General features: G+C 36.2%; 1 protein-coding gene across 7 annotated transcripts in view; it reads right to left on the bottom strand.

Moving 5' to 3' along the window:
- LOC120905878 overlaps positions 1 to 11,722 on the bottom strand; it is a 110,305-nt gene extending 98,583 nt beyond the window's left edge. For 2 of the 7 annotated variants that reach the window (XM_040317155.1, XM_040317158.1), the window contains exons 1-2: positions 11,398 to 11,537; positions 10,672 to 11,031 (exon numbers count right to left, since the gene is read on the bottom strand). The gene's annotated coding sequence lies outside the window, so the exon portion shown is untranslated. Of the gene's footprint in view, positions 1 to 10,671; positions 11,072 to 11,397; positions 11,542 to 11,701 lie in introns of those variants that run through there. The other 5 variants (XM_040317157.1, XM_040317160.1, XM_040317161.1 and 2 more) reach the window with 5 other exon arrangements.
- Positions 11,723 to 14,514: the final 2,792 nt, after the last annotated feature.

Raw genomic sequence — 14,514 nt, 5'->3', positions numbered from 1 at the left:
GTTAATAATTTCAATACATGAATTGTATTTCTAGTACGTATCGGAACTGCCATTGCTGAAGGTTCCTTGCCATTGAAGTGTTTTTCCTTTATTATAAAAATATCCATGTGCACTATTTGTAATGGTCTACATGGTGTTACAGTTGCTTTAGATTTTGGCATAACTTACTAGTTACTAGATACCTAGTAAGTTAATAAACTTGGCAATTTTTGACTTCATTTTTGGAAAAAAATCATTTATTTATTTATTTATTTATTTCATATATAACCGACGTGTCTAATCGGCAATCTTATAAATGAATAAGATAAGGAGCATATAAATAGACCTCTAGTTATAAACAAACATTAAATGTGACATACTAAAATCGAACAAATCTAAAACTTCATTGAACTCGAGGGACATACGTATAATAGGGTGTCCCTGGCTTTGGTTGTTGCGGGTACGCGGTACACGGAGATGGAAATTAGATCTAAGAATCCGACAGGGAGCGAATAAATTGATGCTGGCTAGTAATGCCGGGGAATCGATCCCTCCGTTACGTCGAGAGCAGAGTGGTTCAAGTCCGAGAAGCAGACACCGCTGATGGTAGGAGGGCCGAGCGTGGTGGGATTGCCATGGAAGGAGTCGAACCGCGTACCTGGTGATTCTCCGTTGAATGGCTTCGAGGCGATTGATGTCACCAACGCCAAGCGGGCACCAGATCGGGCACCAGCAGTACTCCAGGCACGACCTTACGATGGCACAGAAGATCGACTTGACGCACATGGGATCGGTAAACTCGCTACAGGTCCGCGTAATTAAACCAAGTAGCTGATTTCCTCCGCAACAACGCCATCAATGTGAGGGCGAAATGACATCTTCTGATCGAGTAGCACCCCCAGATCACGGATACATGTCGTGCGAACCTAAGCCGTGTTGAGCATAGTGTATGTAAACGAGATAGGGTAACGGGCTCTGCTGAATGATATACACTTGCATTTATCAGCACACACATGGAGGGCGTTTCTGCTGCACCAGCTGTCGAGATTCTCAAGGATCATTTGAAGGCTTACACAGTCACTGTCGTTTCTAACTAGAGCGAATATTTTTACGTCGTCGGCGTACATTAGGTATTGGCCAGGCGGTAAAACAAAAGATAGATTATTTATATAGATCAGGAAGAGTAGCGGTCCCAAGTTACTCCCTTGAGGCACTCCGGAGTAGCTGGTGAAGGAGTGAGAACGAAGAGATCATATGCTTATGTAGTACGAACGACCAGTTAAGTATGAACGCAGCCAGGTGATGTGCCATTCGAGGAAACCGAGTTTTTTTTAGCTTCGAGAGTAGAATATCATGAGAGATACTATCGAACACAGCCCTGAAGTCGATATATACTGCATCAACTTGAGTACCACGATCCATGTTGTCGAAGCAGAAACCAACAAATTCAGCAAGATTTGTGGTGGAAGATCTCCTTGGGAGAAATCCATACTGACTAGGGCTCATGTAGTTTTGAACTGCTGTGAGTAGCGGATTGTATAGAACGATCTCAAACACCTTGCAGTAAGAGGATCGTCCTCTTTTATTTCCGGACCTTTGTGACGAATAAACGTTACGAATTCTAATCTATGACTTATAATTATTCATGTATATGAATACGATCATTTTGCTTGCTTGCACTCACCCAACAAAAGTAGAAAGCTTGGAGCAAAATAATCATTTGTCTCCCTCTATCCTCTATACTGCGCTTGCTTGCACTCATGCGCGAGCGCTCGAGTATATTCTCTCAGAACTCAGTATTCGCAGTTTATGTATGTGTGTGAATGTATGTGTTAATGTGCAGCGCAATTTGTCTCTGTATCTCATTCCCAAAAAAAAAACCCCCAAAAAACCACATTCACTCTCCGTGTACTCTTAAAATTTTGGCGCGCACGCTACGTACAACACAATACAAAATGTCGTTTTAACACTTTAAGCGCCGTCCCTACAGGCAAAGAGAGCGAAATTTACAGGCAAGGGGCATGTTGAAACAGGGGGAAGGGGCTCGGTCGATGTTGTATTGGCCGCCATAGTCGAGCGGAAGCGATTGTTTTCAGAATTGAGAGTAAGCGCGCGCAGCGCTCTCTCGCTTGCCTTCAAATTACACGGGGCCCTCTCGCGATACAAAACAGCTGATCAGCAGATACCCCCTCCCTCCCGTTTTTCCTCTCGCGCTGCGCTGGATGCGCGGATCAGCTGTTCTTGCTCTCTCGCGTTCTTTTCGGTTTGCGCTGCGCTGTTGCCGCACTTTGCGCGTAGCGCTGGACACCCCTCCCCCTCGTTTCTTTCATTGCGCGTTGTGCGCTGTGCGCTTTCGTTCACTTTGATTTGCAGCGTAATAAAATCGCATGCATCGAAATCAAACTTAAATACATCAAACTCGTTTGATATTTTAACACTTTATTGAAACTTAAGGCACAGTTCCACACATCGCTAACCACAATCTTGCCACAAAACCACACATATTTTTTATTGTAAATAATAAAAAAAATCGTCACTTCAAGCACCCGCTTTACTGCCTGTATGTTGTTCATGTTGAATACTGTAAAAAAGCATTGAAATAAAGCAGCATAATTTACATATTCATGTTGAATTATGAAAGATTATCGCAGCTTTATTTCAATGCGCACAACACTTCATCAATTGAAAATACGGTTGAGGCTGTAATAATGTGAATTGAAATAAACAACACTTCAACACTTCACTTCAAATTACATCGAGCGCCCGGGACTTAGGCTAAAACGCGCGCGGCCTCACACTGCGAAGGCTTGAACTGTACTGACGATTTTGTGTGGTAGCAAGAAAGGGAATGCACGAGGAACACTCGCTGCACTAGTGCGAGCGAGACACCGACACCAGCAAGCCGCTGCGAGAAAACCAAACTAAGCGCGCTGGCTGAAAGTGAACGCACACATCCATACATGTGTGATTGTGTGAGTGCAAAAACTGTATAGAAAGCAAAACACGCTCTCGCCTCGGAGCAATTCCGCGTATTTCCAGCCGTCTCCCCCTGCTTCTACATGCCCCTCGCTTGAAAGACGCACACTTTTACATTCTCTTTGCTAGTAGGGGTGGATGGAAGTGATGATCTAAAAATAGATCTGTGGGGCGAGTGAGAGGGGGGGGGGGCGTAGAACAGAACGTGAGCGTGAGTGAGTCGTCGCGTGTGTGTGTGTGTGTTGTACACTCTCGAGAACTCATTTTTTGCTCTTTCCTGGAATCCACATGTTCTACATTTTCCTGACTCTAAGCAACCAAAGTAGAACGGGAAGTTGAAGGCTACTTCATATTCTATTTTTCTTACTACTTCGGAGCGTTTTGAATCGCTTGGGTGGGTGAGCGTCGGACGGATCTTGTCGTTCGAAGCTGGTACTCGACCCGAATATTTTCATCGTCCAAATTCGTACATTTTTTTAAAGATCTAATAGTGTAAGAAATCAATATTGTGGCATTAATCCTTGCTATTCATATGAAAACATTTTCGAACCTATGTTCCATGTATATTATAAACAATTTAAAGCTATCTTTTCGTTTACCACCACTATAGAAACACAAAACGAGGACTGCAGGAACCATACCACCGTTGCAACAAAGCAATCACAAATTTTTCGTAAATTTGTCGTGATTCATGGTAGAAATGGTTATGATTGCGAAGATAAAACATATTCCTATAGCTATTTGTTGCGTGTTAATATTCATAAATTTACCTTACTGACACTTCAAATCTGTTAAAGCACATCTGTACCCCTACAAATTGCACTGCTATTGGTACATTTAGTCTATTTATTATTTCTCATACTCTTTAAAAAGTGGAAATATGAGTGTAAAATGGCAAATAAAGCTTTCATCAAACTTGTTTTTGTATGTTACAAGCACAACGTTCCACTCTTGCCCCAAATTCCGCTGTTTATCGTAGTTCTCTCTTTTGTGTTTTCCAGTTTTCTTGCCACTTTCTGCTCGGGATAAGATGGGCCTAGTTGGGCAAGCTCCCAGGAAAGAAAAGTTTTACAGTTATTCTCGGTTGGTTCAATTGCAGGTCCGTAAAATCTAGACCTTACCGTTATGTGAGTGATATGGTTTTCTAAAAAAAAAAATTACAATAAGAATTAATTGAACAATGTGCCCAATACTCCTGGAAAAATGTTTTTTAACAGGTTTTCAACCTATGCTAAGGTATAATTGTTAAATAATTCCAAATGATTTTATAGTCGTTGTCACCAAATGTTGGCTCTACCGTTCCAATATTTGCCAGCGTATCACAATTTTTAAGGCATAAATTTTTGATACTGTGCGTTAGAGTCAAACGCATAAATTTTGTATAATTTCTTAACTGCCATGACACCCGATCTTCAACAAGCCTTAATTCACCTGTTCGAGCCATCGAGCCCGCTGTGTAATTCTAGTAATATTGAAATAATTCCATTCAAAAGTGTTCTCTTTTAAAATCATATACAGCGAAGACAAAATGAATTATGGTAATTTTACTACAACATGTTTAAGGCATTCGTCTATTTTTCTAAATTAAACTGACAAATTATTTTATTATATTATATTATATTATATTATATTATATTATATTATATTATATTATATTATATTATATTATATTATATTATATTATATTATATTATATTATATTATATTATATTACATTATATTATATTATATTATATTATATTATATTACATTAAATTATATTATATTATATAATATAATATAATATTATATTATATTATATTATATTATATTATATTATATTATATTATATTATATTACATTATATTATATTATATTATATTATATTATATTATATTATATTATATTATATTATATTATATTATATTATATTATATTATATTATATTATATTCTTCTTCTTTGGCTCAACAACCGATGTCGGTCAAGGCTTGCCTGTAACACTAGTGGGCTTTGGCTTTCAGTGACTAATTGATTCCCCCCCACTGCAAGATAGTCAGTCCTACGTATGGCGGCGCGGTCTATTTGGGGATTGAACCCATGACGGGCATGTTGTTAAGTATTATATTATATTATATTATATTATTACAAAATAAAATAACATGTTATAAAATTATAATCAGGGAATTAAATATCATATCGATGTGGCATACCATTTTGCGGTGAATAACAATGTTTACATTCGAAACTGACTTGGAAAACCCTGTATTTCTGCTTTAAACATAGTTGATCTATCAGCATAGTTTTATGTATGTAAAACAAATATACTGTAGCGACCCTTGTTTACACTACAGCCTCTGTATGTTGCTAATGTCAAAACATACTGTAATACAATCTCCAAGCAGGATAGAGGCGAAAGAACTCCGTTGTAGCCAAAGTCTCTATAAGCTATTCCAACAACATCTCAACGCAGGAACGACCATTTTGCCCCAAGCGAAACATTTTAGAAACTTTCACTTTAAAAACTATACCTTAATATAATGGATATATTTTTCAATGAGGTCGTAGATAACTGCATGTCTGCCTGGATAAACATTCTTTTTTCGACAAATTTGTTAAATTCTTACCATAGCTTATTTTCGAGACGGTCAAAATAACATCGTTTTGAGCAACCGTTTCATTTCTTAACCCATTGAGGCTTTTGCCCGAGTTTCACTCGGGGTAGCAGATCGCTTTGGTAGTGATTTGCCCGAGTGAAACTCGAGCTGATTTGTTTCTCCGTTTTGTTGCGTTCTTCGTCGCGCGTCACTGTGAAACAGCTGTGTGATGACTCACTAGCGCTTACGATATGGTTGATGTTATTGTCTGCTCTAAAACTGAAATTCTAAGATAATTCTTATAATTTTATACTAGACTTATTAAAACTTATAAACTTATTAAAATCGCAGCGCTACTCCATACAACGCACGAGTCTTGAAAAAACCAATACTTGAATTATTAATTGCCACTACAAGCAAAACAACTTTCAAGCATGTATTAAAAGAAAATACTAGGAAAAATTGACTTGGACTAAATATTTTTGTAATTATAAGGCGTAAACCTAAAAATTTGAGATAAAAACTGATGATAATTTGTTTATCCATTTTTGCAAAATAACTAGACTGTCAAATGGTTAATTAATTCATTAATTTATAGATATTTAGTTATGAAATGTTCATAATGTAAAACATTGGATGTTTAATGTTTTTTAACAGTCAGAATTCATTTGAAACGTATTAATTTGCCAATAATCCAGATAACCATTTCGCCCCACCTAGCCATTTTGCCCCGCTTTCCCCTTCTGCGGAACGCATTACCTGCCAACTGGACCCTGGCATCGATACTATCATCTCACCAAAACAGCGATGCACAGCGAAAGCTCCTAAAATTTATCAGTATGACTAACCTTCATAAAGAAATATAACCATTTTTAGTAAAATTATATAGTATTCTAGTAGAAGAGTATATAATTGACTCTTTCAGCAAGATGTTGAATTGTTCGGAAGAATGCGTCGACATGTTCGACGATACTTGAATGATTTTATTTATACCATGTGCCGAAGCGTTAAATTTTCCATTGTTAAATGTCCTTAAGATAGCAAATAATCATTCCACAAGCATTTTAATGCATAAAATAGTTCATTAGCTTCGAAAAACATACTTTTTCGAAAACCGTTTGAAATCTGTAAGTCATGCTCGATACTTTATAAAGCGCTCACTTTCAGAATTTCATTTTAAATTTTATTTTATGTTAAAAAATTCCAGCTTCAGAAACATGGGGCTCCTTCATAGTTTCATAGCTATCGTAATACTTCGATTCCTCCTTTATCCTTCTGCCGTTCCTATCGTCGAGCTAATCATCCTTATCCTTTAATAGGTCTTATAATTACCAATTAAGTTACATTTTAAGCCCCCGAGATGAACGTTTGTATCGAGAAATAATAATATAAAACAATGACAAGATAATTGCATCTATTGAACTATTGATTGACATTTAAGACAACGTTCGTATTTGATATCATAACAATAACGCAGAATTTTGCACTCGACGTATGGTTTGAGAGAACCATTTGTATGATTTAAAAGTGATGCTTTACTGCGAAGTAAACAATGATATTAAGGAATAAAATAAAGTATTTAAAGAAAGGTGTATGATTTTTTATTGATTTAATTATTTATTTAATTATTTATCTTAGTTTTTCATGGAAACTTTTTAAAACTTCTAAGCAAACAACTTACAAAGCAGTGCTGGTGTGTACATTGATTTATGTATAATACATAAAAGGCGCAATACTGGACTATGATTTATATTTAGCTTAAATTGTTGGAAAAAATACAGAAACGTTTAAATTCTTCAACATTAAGTTCATGACTTAATTGATGCATTATACCTCATACAATGACGAACGACAGTCCATTACAATACTAATCACACGTTATACTCGGTATGCAAAACACCTTTTTATATTAATTTTTCGAGAAAATTCTTCGTTACATGACAAAAACAATGTTAAAACAAAACACGGCAATTAACGCACCGGATGGTTGTATCATTGACCCCTTTCCAATTTTAAAAAGAAAGCAGTCTGTTTGTGGATTAAAATTTACCATGCGCTAATTGTGTAAAAAATATTCAAATTATTTTGTTTTCTTTTTTCTACTTGAGATAAGTAAAGGTAAACGTACCTATAATGGTAGTAGTACCAATAGTGGTGATTTTGCACCAACATGCGTCTCATACGCATACTTTACATAATGACCGAAACATCCATTATTTTTTGAAATATGTCAACATTTTTCCAAAATCCTTTATTAACGTTTTAAATGACCACATAACGACGCAATTATTAGTTTTTTTTAACATAATTGTTATCAAAAAATTTTGTTTTATAAATATTATTTGCCTTTTGACCATATCTACGTATTTTTCAGTGTTTTTTACGATAGTGTCATTATATGTACGCAAAAAGAGGCATGTTCCTATAGTGGTTTTAGTTATAATATCAATAAAAACATGACATTCTAGATTTTTCGAGGATATTTTTGACATTTCGTACTGTTTTCATTAAAATAAGCAGCAGAAATGAGCTTTTTGTAAGTAATTCACAAAGCAAAGACTAAAATTCGCTTATCTGGCTGAGTGAAAAATTGACTTCAAATCAAGCTTTCTCTTCCGGGTGTGGGTTGACGACAGGTGCTATACAATATTTTAGTCAATATTTTCATCAACCGAATTCATACTTTTTTTACGATCAAATTATGTCGAAAACGAAATTATGACAGTAATCTTTGCTATTCATACAAAAACAGCTTTAAAACTAAGTTTCATTGATATTATACATTGTTTTTAAGGCATCTTTGTTTACCACCACTACAGAAACACAATATGACGACTATAGGAACCATACCACCATTATAGGTACAATGAAGCTGTCACAAAAATATGTATTTTTTCGTAAAATTGATGTGTTTCATGGTAAAAATGGTTGTGATTGCAAAGATAAAACATATTCCGTTTGCCATGTGTTAAAATATTCATGAATTTACCTTCCTGATACTTTAAATCCATAAAAACACATCTGTACCACTACAAATTGCTTCTGTATAGGTGCATTTATCCTATAATACTTTTCATGCATTTAAAAATATCGTGTAAAACTGTGTTTCACCTTTCTTGACAGATAGATAATTTACTAAATTTATTTTCATAAGTACAACGCATTTACGCATTTGCGGTGTTTATAATACTGTAATTAATCCGAAATAAGCATTTCATCCCATTGGTTCGTTTCCTTTTAGTTGTTGTAGTGGCTAATAGCATTACGCTGGTTTTAGACGACAAAAATGTAGAGGAAAAAGTATTCACGGCATAATTTACCTGATACTAAGCCAAGCTGTTAAAAATAGTTTTTACAGCAACATTTACATTTTTTCCAGGCTGAAATAATCTAGAGTTACGTGTAAAAATGGATGAATGTACTTCTAGTACATTAGTACTAGTTAGTAGAGTTCACGTGTAAAAATGGATGAATGTACCTCTAGACTACCCAAAAATCAGCCGGATAATCATAGACTTATTACACTGCTTCTAGACGACCCAAAAAGTCTTTCGCGACAATTTTTGGCGACACTTTTCATCTGTCAAACCGTCTACGTTATAGCACGAGCGCTACGTTTCTGAGAAAATCTCACAAACCCACGACAATCGCGGTTTCCCTTGATTTTGTTCTAAAACCGAGAAGTTTAATTAGCACAAAGAGCTCACAGAAAATTTATCGCGGTACAAAAGTTGGTCGTCTAAAAGCAGTGTTAGATGGAGGGAAGCGCTGGCACCTTTGGAAATCGGAATTCAACATGCACGTTTCCAATTTGCTATACAGAGGATTTGTCTGCCAAAGTATACTGCATGATTTGCATGTATTTTAAATGCGCAATAAAACCTCTAATGATACACAATTCTGGATTGCATAAATTGTTGTATATTGTGATAAAGCTAAGAAAATCAATAAATTGCGAGAAACGTGTGAAAACTGACAATACAGTCATTGCCGCTAAATTTTGAATCTAACTCACCCATTTTTTCTCGAAGGCATCAATTTTTGACACCATGTTACAATTTTTGTCTCAAAGGGATCCATTTTTGACAAAGCGCATCAAATTTTGTCTCTAAAGCATCAATTTTTGACTGTGAGTCAATCGATTTATTTACAAAATTTTAAGTAATTTCTGAAACTGTGTGTTCTGATATGATTGAAATTAAGTTAAGTAATGAATAATATAATACATAGAATTTGTTTGTCAATTTTGGAAGTTTTAATGAAGTGAAAAAAATTGGCATGTATTATCAGCTGTAAACAATGACTTTAGGATTTATAAAATTTCATTATTTTTTCTCAGAAAAATCAATTTACACAACTTTTGTATTGTTTTTATGATGTAAAATAACATTTGTTCAATTGCTCCTCCTTAAATACCTTGTAAATGATGATACCTTGTCATGATTCCTACAAGAGTCAAAAATTGATGACTTACTAACAAAAATAGGTGCGTTAGAGTCAAGAATTGATGTTTTATAGGCAAAATTTTATGCGCATTGTCAAAAATTGACGCCTTAGAGCCAAAATTAGGTAACAACGACTGTAAAATCCTTCGTCTTATGACACGTCCGAATAATATTTTTATCAATGTCCGAACGTAAGAATATTTTTATCAATGTCTGAATTTAACAGAAAAATACCAAACGACTGCAACTTGTGATGTACTGTTTTTGTGTTAAAAGGCCCAGAAAAGAAAGTATAAGGTAATAATATAGGGTTTGTAAGTATAGGGTTTGTAACGCTAAAAATAAATTTTAAGAAATGCAATTTGATATTTACAAATGGCTATGAAAACGCATAAACTAGGTATAAAAACTCCAAAATTTGTTACGTTTACTTTTTTTTAACTTTTTCTACATTGATTGAAATATTATGTCAATACATTTTCCACGAATTTTCAAAAATCTTGGTTGGTTCTTGGTTCAAAAATCTTGGTGGTTGGTTATTAAAAAAATTTCTTACGCCGCCATGAGTTGCAATGTAAAATGAATTCGTTTTCCGCTTTCTATTTTTGTCTACGTGTTACTTTTCCATTCTTATTTCATTATGTTTTCCTTTCTAACTCTGTATCTCTGTTCATCATAAACTCAGTTAGCACTTACTTGAACTATAACAGTAGAGCTGTGGTATTTTCTGCTTTTTTGCTTCTACATGCAGGTTTGGTTGAGTGCGCCAATTTTCTCCTTACCAAAAAGCAATTGCATGGACTTTTAAACCCACACAGTTCGGTTGTCACTTGATTGAGGCTGTGAAGTTGATTGCTAGACGAAAACCTGATCACGCGAGGAGCTTTTTCATTACCCGTACATAGACAGAATGCAAAAACTTTACAAACTGCCAGTAGATTTTCGGATTGGAAGAAACGCCACTTTGTTACCACACGACGTAACGTTTTTCACACTATTCAACGAAGAAACACTTTTCGGAAGAAAATTTCTTTAACATAAACACACACTTTTACCCTATATCGCCAGAAAAACATAACTTCGTAAGAATTCACTTCTGTTTAGTCGAAAAGGGGAAACAGAGTTTTTACACTGGGATTTAAAATACAACCAAGAAGTTTGATCTGTTCACACTTATATTATAATATATTACATTGTTTAATTAACATACACACACACACATATGTTACACACATATGTTACACACATAACAACACGAACACACACACACACACACACACACACATATATATATATATATATATATATATATATATATATATATATATATATATATATATATATATATATATATATATATATATATATATATATATATAAAGGCTAATCCACAGTTAACAGTTAAGTGCAATCCACAAGTACTTTGACGAAAGATCGAGGCGGTTATGAATAAAGCGCGATCAGCGCAATGGTTGAAGATGCTGTCAAACTTGTAGCGCTAGTTTGTTAATAACGAATGAAAGAGCCACCGTTTCTTAAAAGTTCGATGCAAGGTGGTTTTGGTGGCCAGAGCAAAAAGCGAACAGCTCTCAGAAGACTGTTACTTTCTCGTAAACTTTATCTCTTTTTCTCTCTTTTTTTTTCTATCTGTATATTCCTTTCTTTCTCCTTTCCTTTGCTCTCTCTGGTTGGCTCACGCAATCGCAAGTACTGGAAGTGGACGTACAAAAGGATGGGTACATGTGTATGAGAAATGTTCCACTTTCGAACAAAGGTAAACAACTACCAGAAACTTTTAAACATCAGCCAACCGCAAGTAAACATTCGACTTCCAACGAGAGGTGTGGACAGAGGTAGGATGAATTGAAATGTTTGTGTTTCAGTTATACAATATGTACCCAAGATACGCTATAATGCGTTTCCTTCACGCCCGCAAAACACAAAAATTCACGTACGTCAAATGTCACGTTTTCCTACCAAAATAAATGTTATCAATAGACAATGTTTCTCAAATTGCATACTATTATCCAAAATATTTCATTTAGTCCTTGAGATACACGGTACCTCTTTTGCAACAAAATATAATCCCTTCAAGTTGAATTTCATAATTCTTCCAAGAAGTTATAAATTTATTATCTTCAGTAAGAATTGTATGAAAAAAAATAGTTTAGAGGCTATAACCTATCACGTGAAGCATATTTGCACAAAAATTTTAGTTTTTGCTCCGATCTTTGAAGAAAATTTGCAATCAGCTGTAGTTTTGAGGATAAAAAAATTTCACAAAAAAAACTTGTGATTAAAGTCTCCTCCCGAGAACGTGGTTTAGGCCTTCCGGAGGCATTAAGCCCGTGTCTGTGCTCCATCGGATGCGATTTTTTCGGAAGGCCTGTCAAAATTTTACATGGAATTTGACAGATAACGTTGGACGTGCGATTTCGGACGACAGATAAAATCGGATGCGGCGCCCGACGAAATCAAAATTTTTGATTCCGTCGTACGACGAAATCGCATGTCCGACGTTATCTGTCAAATTCCATATTAAATTTTGACAGGCATTCCGATAAAATCGCATCCGATGGAAAAAATTTAAATATTGTATTTCTATATAGAAAATTATGTACAGTCTTACCCCGAGTTACGCGAATAATGCGTTCCAGAGACATTCGCGTAACTCGGATTTTCGCGCATGTCGAATATCACATTTTACAGCCAAAAGATACTTGATTAATAATGATTTTTGATTCAATTTAGCTTAATTTTTAATTGATTACGTACTTAATGCAATTGGTGTAGAAAAATGGGCTATTTATGTTTTAGTGATTTAAAATTTTGAAAAAATTGCAAATTATTTTTTATTTTACAATTGATAAAGAAAATTGTACTGATTTGACACCTGAACTGTCAAAAATAAAAATTCGCATATCTTGCGTAAATGTCGCGTAACTCGGGGAAAGACTGTATTTCATGCGATTCGTTGATATTCGCGGCTTGACAGCAATTTAAAAAATTTAGCAAAAAAGCTAATATTTTTTAGTTTGATAGTTCTTGAAGAAAATTGTAAATTATTTTATTATTTTTTTGTATATGGAACATGCCAGATAACGTGGGCCGACGAATCGCACGTTCAACGTTATCTATCAAATCCCATATAAATTTCGTCCAATACAGGGTTTACCTAGCCAATCCGGCATCGTCAAAGCGTTATCGGTCGACGTAAATACTTTTTCGGGCGTCGTAAACCCTCAATTGGGCACTGTCATTTCTATTCGGGCCTTGTGAAGTATGAATCGGGCAAAGTACAGAATGAATTGGGCCTACTTTATATTTTGTTGCTTTCTAGCTGTAAAACAATACTGTTTTGCTAGTAGTTGAACTAATATGTATAGTGTTGGGTAAAAGCGCACAATTAGGTGTGCTGTGCGCACACGCACGCACATCTCAGTGTGCGGTGCACATTTCGCACTGTGCGCGCACTCCGCACTGTGCGCGCACTCCGCACTTTTCGCACGCTTCGCACAGTGCGCGCACTTTTCGCACACTCCGCACAGTGCGCGCACTTTTCGCACTTTTCGCACAGTGCGAGCACACTCCGCACTTTTCGCACACTTCGCACAGTGCGAGCACACTCCGCACTTCGCACAGTGGAAGCTTCACTTGCTTCAATTTGCACTGTGCGAGCACACTTCGTACTAAATTATAGGAAACTTTTATACTAGTTTATTTCTCTAACTAACTCAAGCTTCAACTGTAAGCTTCATTTCCAATTCGTAAAATCCCAATACAACATTGTCAAATGTATGTCGAACGTACACAAAGCAACCAATGACATATCATTAGAGAGAGAGAGAGAGAGAAAAAGAGAGAGAGAGAGAGAAAGAGAGAGAGAGAGAGAGAGAGAGAGACTGCACTTCAATCCTCGTTCTTTTTTTCCACCCTTTTACGCATGGCAAAAGCGCAGAACGCTGAAACACGCACGCACTGCTGAAATCAATACAATTTAATCATCGTAGGCATTGGGTAGAGCGAGAAACAACATAATTCTTTGCAAGTGTGGATGGCCGGTGCACGAGCACACCGAAACCGCGCGGAGACATTTGCTGCGAGAATCGAATGCACAGAACGCTGCGCTTGACCACCATCGAAAACCCGTTACACCGTTACCCGCATACAACACACCCAGACAAAAATTTAAAAGCCCAGAAAACACAATATCAACACAGCGGTCCATAGCCGGAGAAATTATCAGGAAAAATCGGCTGACACCAAGCACGCGTTTCTTTAAAACAACTATGAACTGTGAAGGTCGTAGGTATACGGCGCTCCAGTGGGTTGAGGTTTCTTGCAAGAATCGATCACCGGACTGTGCTCGCACTGTGCGAAAAGTGCGCGCACTGTGCGGAGTGTGCGAAAAGTGCGCGCACTGTGCGGAGTGTGCGAAAAGTGCGGAAAGTGTGGAGTGCGCGCACTGTGCGAAGTGTGCTCGCACAGTACAAAGTGTGCTGTGCAGTGCGCACATTGAGGTGTGCTGTGCGCACAGTG

The sequence above is a fragment of the Anopheles arabiensis genome, chromosome X (genome assembly GCF_016920715.1).
Source record: "Anopheles arabiensis isolate DONGOLA chromosome X, AaraD3, whole genome shotgun sequence".
NCBI lineage: Eukaryota > Metazoa > Arthropoda > Insecta > Diptera > Culicidae > Anopheles > Anopheles arabiensis.
This window is presented reverse-complemented; position numbering and strand designations above follow the sequence as displayed.